The sequence below is a fragment of the Ascaphus truei genome, chromosome 16 (assembly GCF_040206685.1).
Source record: "Ascaphus truei isolate aAscTru1 chromosome 16, aAscTru1.hap1, whole genome shotgun sequence".
Taxonomy (NCBI): Eukaryota; Metazoa; Chordata; class Amphibia; order Anura; family Ascaphidae; genus Ascaphus; species Ascaphus truei.
Genome location: NC_134498.1, coordinates 32,933,931 through 32,948,390, shown reverse-complemented (window position 1 = coordinate 32,948,390; position 14,460 = coordinate 32,933,931). Strand labels below are relative to the sequence as shown.

The 14,460-nt window shown below is 45.4% G+C and overlaps 1 protein-coding gene across 1 annotated transcript in view; it reads right to left on the bottom strand.

The window, feature by feature from the left end:
* Window positions 1-2,024, bottom strand: part of FRMPD3 (FERM and PDZ domain containing 3) — a 33,091-nt gene extending 31,067 nt beyond the window's left edge. The window contains exon 1 of the mRNA XM_075573042.1: window positions 1,550-2,024. The gene's annotated coding sequence lies outside the window, so the exon portion shown is untranslated. The remainder of the gene's footprint in view (window positions 1-1,549) is intronic.
* Window positions 2,025-14,460: the final 12,436 nt, after the last annotated feature.

Here is a 14,460-nt window from a genome sequence, read left to right as displayed (position 1 = left end):
ACCTCATTGCAGTAACCCAGCTCCCGAGTGCCTTATTGCCCCTGTAACATGTCACTGTAGTAACCCAGCGCCTGAGTGCCTTATTACCCCTGTAACACCTCATTGCAGTAACTCAGCTCCCGAGTGCCTTATTGCCCCTGTAACACCTCATTGCAGTAACCCAGCTCCCGAGTGCCTTATTGCCCCTGTAACACCTCATTGCAGTAACCCAGCTCCTGAGTGCCTTATTGCCCCTGTAACACCTCATTGCAGTAACCCAGCTCCTGAGTGCCTTATTGCCCCTGTAACACCTCATTGCAGTAACCCAGCTCCTGAGTGCCTTATTACCCCTGTAACATCTCATTGCAGTAACCCAGCTCCTGAGTGCCTTATTGCCCCAGTAACACCTCATTGCAGTAACGCTGCTCCTGAGTGCCTTATTGCCCCTGTAACACCTGATTGCAGTAACCCAGCTCCTGAGTGCCGTATTGCCCCTGTAACACCTCATTGCAGTAACCCTGCTCCTGAGTGCCTTATTGCCCCTGTAACACCTCATTGCAGTAACCCAGCTCCTGAGTGCCTTATTGCCCCTGTAACACCTCATTGCAGTAACCCAGCTCCTGAGTGCCTTATTGCCCCTGTAACACTTCATTGCAGTAACCCAGCTCCTGAGTGCATTATTGCCCCTGTAACACCTCATTGCAGTAACCCAGCTCCTGAGTGTCTTATTGCCCCTGTAACAGCTCATTGCAGTAACCCAGCTCCTGAGTGCCTTATTGCCCCTGTAACACCTCATTGCAGTAACCCAGCTCCTGAGTGCCTTATTGCCCATGTAACACCTCATTGCAGTAACCCAGCTCCTGAGTGCCTTATTGCCCCTGTAACACCTCATTGCAGTAACCCAGCTCCTGAGTGCCTTATTGCCCCTGTAACACCTCATTGCAGTAACCCAGCTCCTGAGTGCCTTATTGCCCATGTAACACCTCATTGCAGTAACCCAGCTCCTGAGTGCCTTATTGCCCCTGTAACACCTCATTGCAGTAACCCAGCTCCTGAGTGCCTTATTGCCCCTGTAACACCTCATTGCAGTAACCCAGCTCCTGAGTGCCTTATTGCCCCTGTAACATCTCATTGCAGTAACCCAGCTCCTGAATGCCTTATTGCCCCTGTAACACCTCATTGCAGTAACCCAGCTCCTGAGTGCCTTATTGCCCCTGTAACACCTCATTGCAGTAACCCAGCTCCTGAGTGCCTTATTGCCCATGTAACACCTCATTGCAGTAACCCAGCTCCTGGGTGCCTTTCTGCCACCAGAGCCGCTTAATAAAAGAATATTGTCTCGTCAGTCTACATTAAATGCAGGCAGTGGTTCTAGAGTGCGGGGGGGGGAGGGTGTATTGGGGTCTTAACACCTTCCAGCAACGCATGGGGTTAAAGGCACAGTATTATGGGTTAAATGACATTTTACCCTTTAAATATGCAGCTGTCAATACAAAATACAATACAACATACATAAATACACACACATACACACACACAATATATATTTATACACACAAACAGTATTTACCTGTCAGGTGCTGGGTGCAGGGTAGGGGTCCCACTGTCTTCTGTGGTGAGTAGGGAAACCCTTTAATATGTAACAAGGGTCATCCTAATATATGGCTTGTGGATGCAAAGGGAGACAGTGCAGGGGAGAGAGGAAGGGAGGGAGGGAGAGGGATAGAGGGAAAAAAGGAGAATGGGGGGTGGGGAGAGGGGAGAAATAAAAGGAGGGTGAGATGGGGAAAGGAAGAAAGGAGAGAAAGAGGTGGAAGATGGTGAAAGAGAGGAGGAGAGAGGGAGAGGGAGGGAGTCATTCATTCGTTTCTCAGAAACAGAATATAGAGAGAGAGGCAGACAGAGGGAGGAGGGGAGATGGGGAGAGGGAGGGAGGAGGAGGGGGGATTGAGACTCTCGTGTGCACTGGTTTGAGAGGGGAGGGTGAGACAGGGAGGGGGGAAGAGAGGGATGAGAAAAGGAAATAGATTAAAAAAACAAGAAAGGGATAGGGAAGGGGGGATGTATAGAGAAGGGGGGAGGAGATGGAGAGAGAATGGGGGGGGGGAGGAATGAGGGAGGGGAGAGAGATGGAGGGTGGGGAGGACTGATATGGGTGTAATTCCTTCAGGGGCTGTCTGTGGATATGTCAATACTGTGCAGAGAGGTGATAGATGAGGGGGGGGAGAGAGACGGAGAGATAAAGAGAGAGGGAGATGGAAAAAGAGAGTGTGTCTGTGTAGATATGTCTGCATGTATGAGTCCCTGTAAATCTGTATGTACAAGTCTGCATGTATATAATTATCTGTATGTATATACCTGTGTACATCTGTGTATGGGTATGTGTATGTATATGAAATGGGTGAAAAATCAGTGATATTAATATATATTTGCAGGTGAGATCGTTATTTATGTCCCAATGAGACCTTTATCCATATGTGTGTGTATATATGTAGGTGTCTATATACGTGTATGTCTATATAGATATATGTATGTGTGCGCGTGTATATATCTCTTGACCTTTGTACCCTTCGATTTCTTGCCCCTTCCTTAGAACCCGCGACACCCCAATAACTGCCGACACCTTAGCTAGGTTCAAATGGCCACAGCTTTTATTAACCGTAACAATCATCACATATGCATCTTCCCTGGACCTGGTCAGCATGTATCCCCAAAACATGTAGACGCAATCATCCTTTCCGCCGTTCGTGACCCACCCAGTGAGCACTCCCGGGTCTAAACCCCAGGGGTTCTAAAACTGTCTCCCTCAAACCCCATTTGCATTCAACCCAACTGGGCAAAAAGCAGTTCACATCCTTCCACCACCGAGGCCATTTGCGCCCTCAAACTTGTCTCTCCACCCCACCAGCAGCATAGCCATCTTTAACCCATCCTAACATCCCATATTAAAACTATCCAGAATTATCTCTGAGAGATGAACTCCATCCTCTCGATATATATAGACCAACCTCCTCGCCCTGGATTGATCTCAAGAGATCTGCCACCCCGGGGTTGAGTTTCCTCCTGCTCCTATCAACAGTGTTCCGAACCCGAACCCCCCTGCAGATCAGAAAACCCGACAGCTTTCCATATGGCCTCAGCTCTCTACTTGTCACAATGGACATGAGTCCTACACAGGTCCATGCACTCACAGAACAGCCACCTCAGTCAACAAAGACATCATGAGAAGCAACCTGTTCAAGCCCTACTCACATCCCAACTTAATCAAATCCTCCTAACGTAACTCCTAAACTGCCCTGATGCCTATCTCCCTATCTTCTTGATAATCTCCTGCACCCTGCCCAAATGGGCAGCCACAATCCAAAAAATGAGATCCAAACAAAATTGGATCCAACCCCGCTACCCTCAGACAGCTTTTGAATACCCTGACAATTTGAAATCTCGTCAGTTTCATGAATCAGCGATGGGGGGCTGCCCTCAAGGCTGAACTTCTAAATGGTCTGTCGGCAGCCTTAAAGATCACATTATACTCCCTTCCAGCCAGGTTCCTTTTCCCTTCTGGCCGGTTTTAGAACTCCTAATTAAAAAAAACAGGTAACCACCTTCCATACCAAGATGTCCTCTGCTCTTAGACCCCTTGGCCAGCTTTTAGTCATGCTCTCCCACACGAAGCGCCCCCAAAAATGCCAAAGCAGATGCTGCTCTAATCAGCCCCCCTCAAATTCCAAAACACAAACTTTTTTGGGTCGCTTTCAAAATAACACAAAGAACTCCAGGTTAAACCAGTCTCCTGAAATCCACTCTCCGGTTCCTTTCCTTCCCCCTGCCAACTTCCTCACCAGAAAGTCCTCTGTGTGATCCTTCCAGCGTAATAAACCAAGAATGAATGATATCCCGGCTAGTTGTTGCTCCACCAAACTGGCTGACGTATTTTCACTGAACCTGGCCTGGAAGGAAACCTGCAGTCTAGTAGTCCAAAACAATCCTCTACGAAATACACCACCCCTCCCCCCTCCCCCCGACTCTTCTACAAATTCCTGCCACGCCAACCAGGCCCTTGCGTTCGCCGTCCAAGTCGCAAGCATCAAGGACTTCTTTACTACCTCCATCAGCCCCCCAAACCCATTTGCCAGTGCAAGCATGGATAATCCAATCCCACCAAAGCGGCTCCCAGAAGCAGCTGCCAAAATAAAGAAAATATCTGTTTATACAAAGCATCCACTATTGTGTTTTCCACCCCTGGAACATGACATGCCCTGAACAAAACTTTCCCTTTCGGACACCTAAGCACCAAGTGCCTCAACGGTCTTACCACTGGCGGTGAATTTGCTAATCACGGCCTCCACCACCTCCAGATTGTCAAACCGAAACATAAACTTTGAGTCTTGTAGCTCCTCACCCAAAGTTTAACAACCACCAGGAACAACTCTAGAATGTCAGGCTCCTTATCAACCTTGTCTCTTGTACTGGTGGGGGCACTGGCGGGGAATAGTAATGTAAGTGGAGCAGTATCGGGGCGACATGAGTCGTTGGGGCAGCCAAAGCAAGCAGAGCAGGTGGCTGGAGATGCTGTGGAGAAAGTAGTTTCGGATAGGAGTTTTAAGGAAACTTACTTGTGTCTAGCGAGTGCCCCTAGGTTTTCATCTTCCTGTGACAACAAAAGAAAAATGTTGGCTGGTGAAATGTGAAAGTTTGGACATTGTTGCTGGGGTATAAAGAGTTGTTGGAAAAAGAAAAAGTGGTAAAGAAAGGATGAGGAGAAGGAGAAGCGTTCTTGGTCTTAACGAGCGTAGTGGTGGTGAAAGCTTTGCAGAGTTGTTTTAAATATCTGGACACAATCTGGGAGGCTTCTAAAGTTTACGGGGCAGTCGCCTGGTGGATGTATAATGAGGGTTTTAGGCAGAGAATGGCGGGTCGGAAACACGGGAGGTGGAATTTGAAGGACATGGACCTGTGGCTGTTGCGTATGATGCCACAGGATCCGTCTTCCTTTCAGGGCTGGGCCGGCAGTCGCCGCTCTTAAGCAGGGAGTGTGTTGGGTGTTTAACGAGGGAAAATACAAGTGGGGAGCATCCTGCCGTTTCAAGCACGAGTGCTTATCATGTGGAGGGGGCGGCAAGTTCAGATGCTTCAGGAAGTGGAAGGTTAATTGTGGAGGAATGGTAGGAATGGAGGCTCTAATGGAGGCTGCTAGGAAGGGCAACAACTCTGGTGAGGCTAGGCACGATGGGTTAATGGCGTGACCGCTATCCTAGTAGGGCATTGGCTGAGCTCTTTTCAAACGGGTTTTGAATTCTGAAAGCAAACAGATTTCCCTGAGGAATTTGAGATCAGTGAGGAAGCAGCCGGGGGTAGTCAGGGCTTAGGTGGGGAAGGAGGCGGCAATCAGGCGTATGGTAGGCCCCTTTAAATCTCCCTGGCCAGGGCTGAGGGTGGTCCCCAAGAAGGAATCATTTCATTGATCCACCACCTGTCTTACCTGAAGGGAACGTCCGCAAATAACGCCACTGACATGGATCTGCCTCAGGTGACCTACGTGTCCTCCTCAGGTGACCTACGCATCCTCCTCAGGTGACCTACGCGTCCTCCTCAGGTGACCTACGCATCCTCCTCAGGTGACCTACGCATCCTCCTCAGGTTACCTACACATCCTCCTCAGGTGACTTACGCACCCACCACAGGTGACCTACACATCCTCCTCAGGTGACCTACACATCCTCAGGTGACCTACGCATCCTCCTCAGGTGACCTACGCTTCCTCCTCAGGTGACCTACGCATCCTCAGGTGACCTACGCATCCTCCTCAGGGGACCTACACATCCTCCTCAGGTGACCTACGCATCCTCAGGTGACCTACGCATCCTCCTCAGGTGACCTACGCATCCTCCTCAGGTGACCTACGCATCCTCCTCAGGTGACCTACCCATCCACCTCAGGTGACCTACCCATCCTCCTCAGGTGACCTACGCATCCTCAGGTGACCTACGCGTCCTCAGGTGACCTACGCATCCTCAGGTGACCTACGCATCCTCCTCAGGTGACCTACGCATCCTCCTCAGGTGACCTACGCATCCTCCTCAGGTGACCTACTCATCCTCCTCAGGTGACCTACGCATCCTCCTCAGGTGACCTACCCATCCTCCTCAGGTGACCTACGCATCCTCCTCAGGTGACCTACCCATCCTCCTCAGGTGACCTACGCTTCATCCTCAGGTGACCTACCCATCCTCCTCAGGTGACCTACGCATCCTCAGGTGACCTACGCGTCCTCAGGTGACCTACGCATCCTCAGGTGACCTACTCATCCTCCTCAGGTGACCTACGCATCCTCCTCAGGTGACCTACGCTTCCTCCTCAGGTGACCTACCCATCCTCCTCAGGTGACCTACGCTTCCTCCTCAGGTGACCTACCCATCCTCCTCAGGTGACCTACGCATCCTTTGCTAAGGCGGTGGATGTGGATATGGATTGTGGTCCCGGCTCCTTGATGGCAGAGGCTGTTACCGGTGCACCGTCTGTTTTCATCTACTGGGTTGTTATTTTCTTCTTTGTTTTGTTTTCTAAAATATATTTGTAGTGAGTTTTCTTCCCAGGCTTTATACATAACAGAGCAATACATTGTAATTTTGCATTGCATACTATAGTTATAGTCGTTACAATTGTTCATTGACATATATTCACATTTATCACCACACAATTGGCTTTTGTACACCCCTTATATAATTACGCATTTACTATTTCTCCAGGCATTTTCAGTTGCTTGTCACTGTGTTGTTTTATTGGGGTTGGCGCCAGATTATATAGTATTCATGTAATATTTGTAAACATTTTTGGTTGTAACTTTGAACATGAAAATGAAACATTCAATTGTTAAACTGTCTCCTAGAAGTCTCTCTGTCTGCTGTTTATGAGTTTATCTTAAAGTTATTTTCCCAATCCTCCCATGAACGTTTTGGCAGGCCCATGAATGTTTTGGCAGGCCCATGAACATTTTGGCAGGCCCATGAACATCTTGGCAGGCCCATGAATGTTTTGGCAGGCTCATGAACGTTTTGGCAGACCCATGAACGTTTTGGCAGGCCCATGAACGTTTTGGCAGGCCCATGAACGTTTTGGCAGGCCCATGAACGTTTTGGCAGGCCCATGAACGTTTTGGCAGGCCCATGAACGTTTTGGCAGGCCCATGAACGTTTTGGCAGGCCCATGAACGTTCTGGCAGGCCCAAGAACAGTGAGGAGCACGGCCACGGGAGACCAGGTTATTTACACCTTTTTACCAGGATCATTCATTAAGCAAAACATGGTAGAGAAATAAATTGTAATTTATTCGGCATAAATTCGAAATGACGAAAAGACACACTTACTGGGGGGTCTGGGGTCGAAAACGAGACTTTCCTAGGTGCAGGGAACTCTATGGGAGAGTTTTACAATGACCGGGACTTAGCCCGGAATCTTTTGGAACTCAAATCGGCATAAAATCTCAGCCACGGCTGCTACGTTCGTTTCTGAGAACTTGGTCCCTCGTGACCGCGAGTCAGCCCAAATCTCCTGGAACTCAAATCAGCATAAAATCCCAACCGCGACTGCTACGGTTGTTTCTGAGAACTTGGGCGCAGAAGTCGGGACTTAGTCTCCGGTGGGCAGGCTTCTCAGGTTTGAAATCGAAGCCGGTTGCTTTGCTATTACAAACAAAGCATCTTTGAAAAGCCCGCCCGCGCTCTTTCGGCTCTGACTCAAGGAGAACACACAATCTGATTGGCTCCCGGCTTCTTATAGTATTCCCTGCTTCATTCACAAAATAGTAGCAGACCGGACAGCCAATCAGCTCGTGGGAACTTTCTCAAGCAGCCAATCAGAGCCAAGCCGGGTAGAAAAGCCGGGTTAGCAGGAAAATTGAAATAGCTAACAGACATGCGCAAGCTGCCACATACACGCCCCCCCCCCCCCCCCAGCTATCCCAATGCCACCCGCTGGGCAGGCGCCCCTAAGTCTGGCAGAACAAGTGGAATCCCGGAGGACTGCCATTGATCTCCGGACCCAGTGCTCCGCCTTTCCCCGCTAACCAAATGCTGTTCGCACCTCTGGGCATCCTCTGGCTGCTTTGAACTCCGATGTCCAGCAGCCATACTGGCGCCTATGGGTTTGGACAGGCGGCCTATTTGGACAACGGTTCCGAATGTTTAAACACATTAAAACTACATTTTAATACACTCTGAGCCTCTGGGTACAGGGAACAGAAAAGGGAAACATGTTCTCTTTATATTTCTGTCTACATGATGTCCCCTCCATGCTTTCCCTCTGACTCAGGTTGGACTCTCAGTCCCCCCAACCTTATATACGGTTGGGTACCCACAAACCATATATTGTTTGTGGGTCACCTTGGCACTAGCTGGGGTACCCCCATTAACCTAGGGATTCCCTCAGCGACAGGGATACATGTTTTATCCCTGTGCCTCATTCTCCTTTCCGAGTTATGCTGAAGCAGGGCGCCCTAGTGGTGAGTGGCGCTTACGTTTTCAAGGGAAGGTATTGCCGGGACAATGTGCCTACATGTATCCGAGAATCAGACATGATTCCCGGGTACATTTATTGTGGACCCGAGACAGAACATAAAACACAGACAAAGCTCAGTTTTAGCACATCCAGTGAAACTCATACACGGTACAGTGCCTAAATATATATGTATAAATATCTATTAAGTAAAATGGTCTTTTAGTAAGCCCCTGAGCCAACTGCACGGCAGACCACAATTCAGGGGTCCCTAACGCTAATATAAATTCTTAATAACCTATGTAATAACAGGAAGAATGATTTTCTGATTTTCTGCGTGCTTGCAGTATGGTTGTGACAACTCTAATACATAGTGCTTTTCCTGGTAATGTACAGGTTAATAAAAGCTTCAATCAGACTTAGAACTTTGCAACTAATATTGACAGATTTACTATAAATCATTCTTCCTGTTATTACACAGGTTATTAAGAATTTATATTAGCGTTAGGGACCCCTGAATTGTGGTCTGCCGTGCAGTTGGCTCAGGGGCTTACAACAATTTTGGCCAAAAATGTTAAACTAAAAGACCATTTTACTTAATAGATATTTATACATATATATTTAGGCACTGTACCGTGTATGAGTTTCACTGGATGTGCTAAAACTGAGCTTTGTCTGTGTTTTATGTTCTGTCTCTGGTTTTAAATATATATTGCCATGCCCAGTAGCACTCCTCTGTGACACTCATATGCTTATATATATGTTGTGGTTATTTTGGGGGTTCAATAGGAGCTTGTTAGGTGTCCAGTATGTTTTACATTTATTGTGGACCCGGTAACTCCGGACCCCAACCTCCTAGGCACATTCTGTCAACAGTTCCTCTGCAAACCCCCCCTTGAAACTCATACCCTAGCAATCCCTGCTTGATTGCTCGCCCAGAAAGGGAAAAACACAAAAACAAGTTTTTATTACACGCAGTATAATGCAGTAATACAATGTTACTGGGCTCAGGAGCTAACTCTCTTGGACCCTTATACAGGGAGCAGGGGTAACCAAATGGGCTTGACCTTTATTATATGGCCTGGTTACCCCTCCTGTCACAAACCCCTCACAACAAATTTGGCTCTAAGCTTCTCGTTGCCTACAATGGCATCCAATCCATCTATTTTGAAAAATTCTACTAATCTTGGATTCCAGGATTGAGATGTTTGAAGTCGTTTTTTTATCCAAAGGTTTGTGATACATTTTCTTGTGGCCATTAAGATTATTTCCACACGTTCGGGTATTATTTTTTTAGTCTTTTCCCCCTGCTGCCACTTTGCCATATTGCCCAATAGTAATGGGATAGGGTGTGACTTTAAGTCTATTCCCAACCTGACATTTATACATTGCCTTACTGTTTCACAGAAAACTTGACTAACTTTACATGTCCAAAAATTGTGCCCGATACCTGCTTTATGATGTTGGCACTTAGGGCGTGGAGAGGGGGACTTGTTAAACTTGCCTCTTATACACTCTGACATGAATGCTCTATGTACTATTTATAATTGGGTTTCTCTCCGTGTTATGGATTGGACGCGTTTATATACCCTGTTTAATCCTTCGTGGATTTTGTTTCGTTCACTATGTCTGGTACATCTTTTGTCCATCTCCTCCTGGCTACCTCCTCTGTTATTTTGTCCCTGTTAACGCTACAGTTCAAGCTGCCGTTTAAATTTTTTTTTTCATTTGTCTTCATTCAATATGTGCATCAATACAGTCTGCACCCTGAGAAGTGATTAGCTAAGTTGCCGATCGATCCGTTCTCCTGTAATCGATCGCTGAAGATTCGGCTCGTTTTTTTTTATATATCACTGTTAGGGCTGCAGAAGATTACCCAAGATGCAAAGTTCTGTGTGGGAGATCATGTGACCAGGCAGGCACTAGATACAATTGGTGCACTGCAAGAGAGGGCAAAAGGGGTGTGCCACAGCCTGTTCCAGAGCCTGTTTCAGAAGAGGAAGGGGATGTGACTTTGTAAATGGTTGCTATAGAAACAAAAAATGCTTGTTACATTAGAATACATGAAAATGTCATTAAAATAGTTTGTTTAAAAAAAAATGCTACAAGTATTTTCTCATAGTGCAGAACTGATTTATTTAAAAGAAAAGAACATGTAGGATATTGCTTTAACTGCAGCTTTAAGCATATATGGGTCCTATGGAGAATTTATTTTGTTTTGGGGCTCGTATCAGTTGATCTAGTTTACTTTCATTAAAAGTTAAAGGGTCTATTTTTTGTAGCGTGTTGAAGAAAAGCCTGGTCTGTAGTTACGCAAAGAAGTTCGGTTTAGGAATGTGAAACCCTGCGCGTATTCCTTCAAATGATTTGACACACTGGTGGGTAGTGTCTGAAATGTGTGTTGAGGGTAATTATTCCCGTTTCTTTCCATTGTAGAAAGGTGCTTCCCATGCTCCCGGCTGGGTGTTCTGGGTTATTACAGAGGGGCACAAATACTGTTGTAGATTTACTATGCTTGCACTTATTCCTTCCTGTTCTCCAAGCTATTCCCGTAGCTTTCAATAAGAGAGGGGACGCTAGGTGTTTCGGGATCGTTTGTTCCCCAGCGTGGACTAACGCAGTTGGGATCCATTTATCCATGTATTGTTTTTCCATTTCGGGAATTTTAAAATTGCTGGTATTGGCCATCCAGTCTCTTATATATCTAAACAAACATGCTGTTATAATATTTTATATTTGGTAGTGCTGCGCCTCCATCCCTAATGCCCAACTGCAGTTTATTGAAGCTAATTTTTGATTTCTTCTTATTCCATACAAAACTGGTAAAAGATCTATGCATTTCCTGGATATCTCTACTTTTGATGGATATCGGTAGCATCAGTAGTGGATATAGCAGTTTTGGAAATGCCATCATCTTGATCAGGTTAGCCCTACCCCAAAACGATAGAAATAAGTTCTCCCATTTTTTCATTTTACTCTTCACCTTTTCTATGATTGAAGTTATATTTAGTTTATATAGATTATTTAGGTCATTTGGGATGTGTATTGCCAAGTATTTGATTGGGGTATGTGCCCATTCGAACGGTTTTATGTCTATTTTCTTTTTTTATATCTGGATCATTCTTTATCACCGGGAGTACTTCAGACAAATTAAAGTTGATTGTGTAGCCAGAGAAGCTTCTGAACTGGTCAATAGCTTTGACTATTGTGGGTATGGATGTTTTTGGATCTGATACAAATAGCAGCATATTATCCGCAAACAGGGATATCTTTGATTCCCATGTGCCAATTTGGATACCTTTAAACTCCTTCATCTGGTTCAAGAACGCTGATAAGGGCTCCAAGGCCATGATAAAGAGTAAAGGGGACAGTGGGCATTCTTGCCTCGTACCTCTTCCAAGTGTAAAATAGTCTAATTGTTGATTGTTTACCATTAATGGCGCTTCTGGTTTGTTATAACTTTGTCTAATTGTGTTCAGAAAATTCCCTTCACTTCCAAAAAAATTTAATTTATGGAAGAGATGTATCCATGAGATTTGGTCAAAGGCTTTCTCTGCATCAAGTCCTAGGATTAGTTCGTCCTTTCTCTAATTTTCCCTTTTCTCATCTAGCGGGTGGTTGTTATAATAGTCAATGATAGCTAATACCTTTCTGACATTCGTGACTGAATGTCTGCCAGGAGCAAATCCCTTTTGGCTCTCGGATATCAATATTGGTATTTTTTTAAATCAATTCGCTAATAGTTTGGTCAGTAATTTAAATCTTGTTTCAAGAGGGATATGAGTCGGTACAAGGCAGGACCTTCACAGTCTCTTCCCTTTTTTGTATATCACCTTGCTAATAGCCCCGTTAAACGTTTCAGGTACAGGATTACCACATAAGACATCATTGAATACTTTTTTTTGTGGATTTATCAGATCCTAATTCATTCTTTCCCTCATATACATGTGCTTTCTACTCTTTTTCTTTCACAAATACAATTTTTATATATATTACATAACATTCACATAACATTACAAGTTTACAATACAACATTTACACATACTTATTCACGCTTCACATCCCGGGCAACGCCGGGTCTCTCAGCTAGTTCTCTTATAAAACCCTGGAGAGTAACCATCTGGTCCAAGTGCTTTACCCTTCCCTAGGGAGCTTATAGCTATGTATATCGCTCCAGACTTAATCTGTTCATTTAATGTTTGAATATCTTTCTCTGCTATCTTTGGTAGGCTTAGATGCTGCCAGAACGAGTTTCTATTATCTATGTTACCTTCTCTAGCTTCGTAATGTTGCTCGTAGAAATTCTCACATTCTTGTAATATCTGTGGGGTTTTTATGAATCTGTTTCCCTGTTTGTCTTTAATAGCTGGCACAATGGTAGGGATATATGACGGTTCAGTTAAATTAGCGAATAGTTTTCCGGATTTATTCTCAAATTTTAAGGATTTCAAATTATTAAATGATCCTGAATTCCATTTTCATGCTCCAGCCGTGATTTCACGTATTTAGCTTTGTTGGAGCCTGATGGGTATCCTCTGAATATATGGAAAGCTCTGGTTAGTGCGTTTGCCGTGGTTACTCTCGGTTAATTCGTTTTGCGTTTATGGTAAGCAGTGCAATGTATTATTTGTCCTCGCCGAACCACTTTCCCTGTTTCCCAAAACAGCTTGGGCTGGGATTCGTGGCCTTTGTTGTCTACTACGGTTATCCCATGTTTTCTCCCTAAAAACCTGAAACTCCCTATTTGTTGCTAAGGTTGCCGGAAATTTCCATGCACGGTTTGCTTGAGACCGCCGGGTTCCAATCTGATGTCAGGGGTACTGGTGGGTGGTCAGAGAACGCAATCTCTCCAATTTGTACTGTTAATCAGTTCTACCATTTTCCTGTCCACCAGGATATAGTCTATCCTAGAGAATACTTGATGTGGGTAAGAGTAAAATGTGAATTCGCTGTCCATGGGATGGAAGTGTCTCCAGCTTTCGATTATATCTAATGAGTCATACATGTGTTGGAAACTCTTGTTTCCTACTGGTTTTGACGATCTAGATTCTTTAGCACCAGATTTGTCCATTAGATTATCACGGTATATATTCAGATCTCCTCCGAGAAGAGTTGGGGCCGGTTTGAATCCTATAGTCTTGCTCACTAAATCTGTGAAGAATTTAGGGGAGTGCTCATTACTATCCTTCTACCCGCCACCGTTATATCAATCATGACCATTTTACCCTCCTCATCTTTATGTGTTGAGTACAGAATATATTACAATCCTGTCTGGAGCAGTATAGCTACCCCTTTTCTCTTTCCGTCATAGGACAAGGCCCAGCATTTATCTATCCATGACCTCTCTAATTTTGCATGTTCTAGGTCACTTAGATGAGTCTCTTGCATGACGGCTACGTCTACTTTGTTGATTTGCAGCTGGCAGAGTATTTTTGCTCTCTTTGTTGGGGAATGAATGCCTTTTACATTCCATGTAGAGATCTTTCAATTACTCGTGGTACCTTTCTCTGGAGGATGGTAAACCATTGCAACCTCTGACCTTCTTGCAGATGTTTCCAGGCCACTTATCTCATGATGTAATGCTCCTTATAGGGAAGAAGACACATCAAGTCACCATGTCAAATCACCATATTAAGAAGGGCACATAATAGAAAGAAGACATTTTAGATTATCCCATTGGCATTCTTTCCGCATGGGCCCTCATATTTTCTTCTGCCCACCCCACCCTCCTCCCCCAAAAGGAGCTCCACCCACAAATGTATGTAATAATTCAATGCCATATTCAATGTGTTGGTTCAACTTTTCCTTACTAATAGACACTGTAACATCCCTTGGGGTTAATCCCCCATGCCCTCTGGCACCTAGAGAAGAGACGAGGGGAGGAACGGGCACTGGAATCAGGTCTCATCCTCTCCTCTTGTTGGTTTGTCAAGTGACTCCAAAGTCTTTAGTGCCAGAATTGGGTCTTCAAAATTTCTTTCCCCCTGCTCCA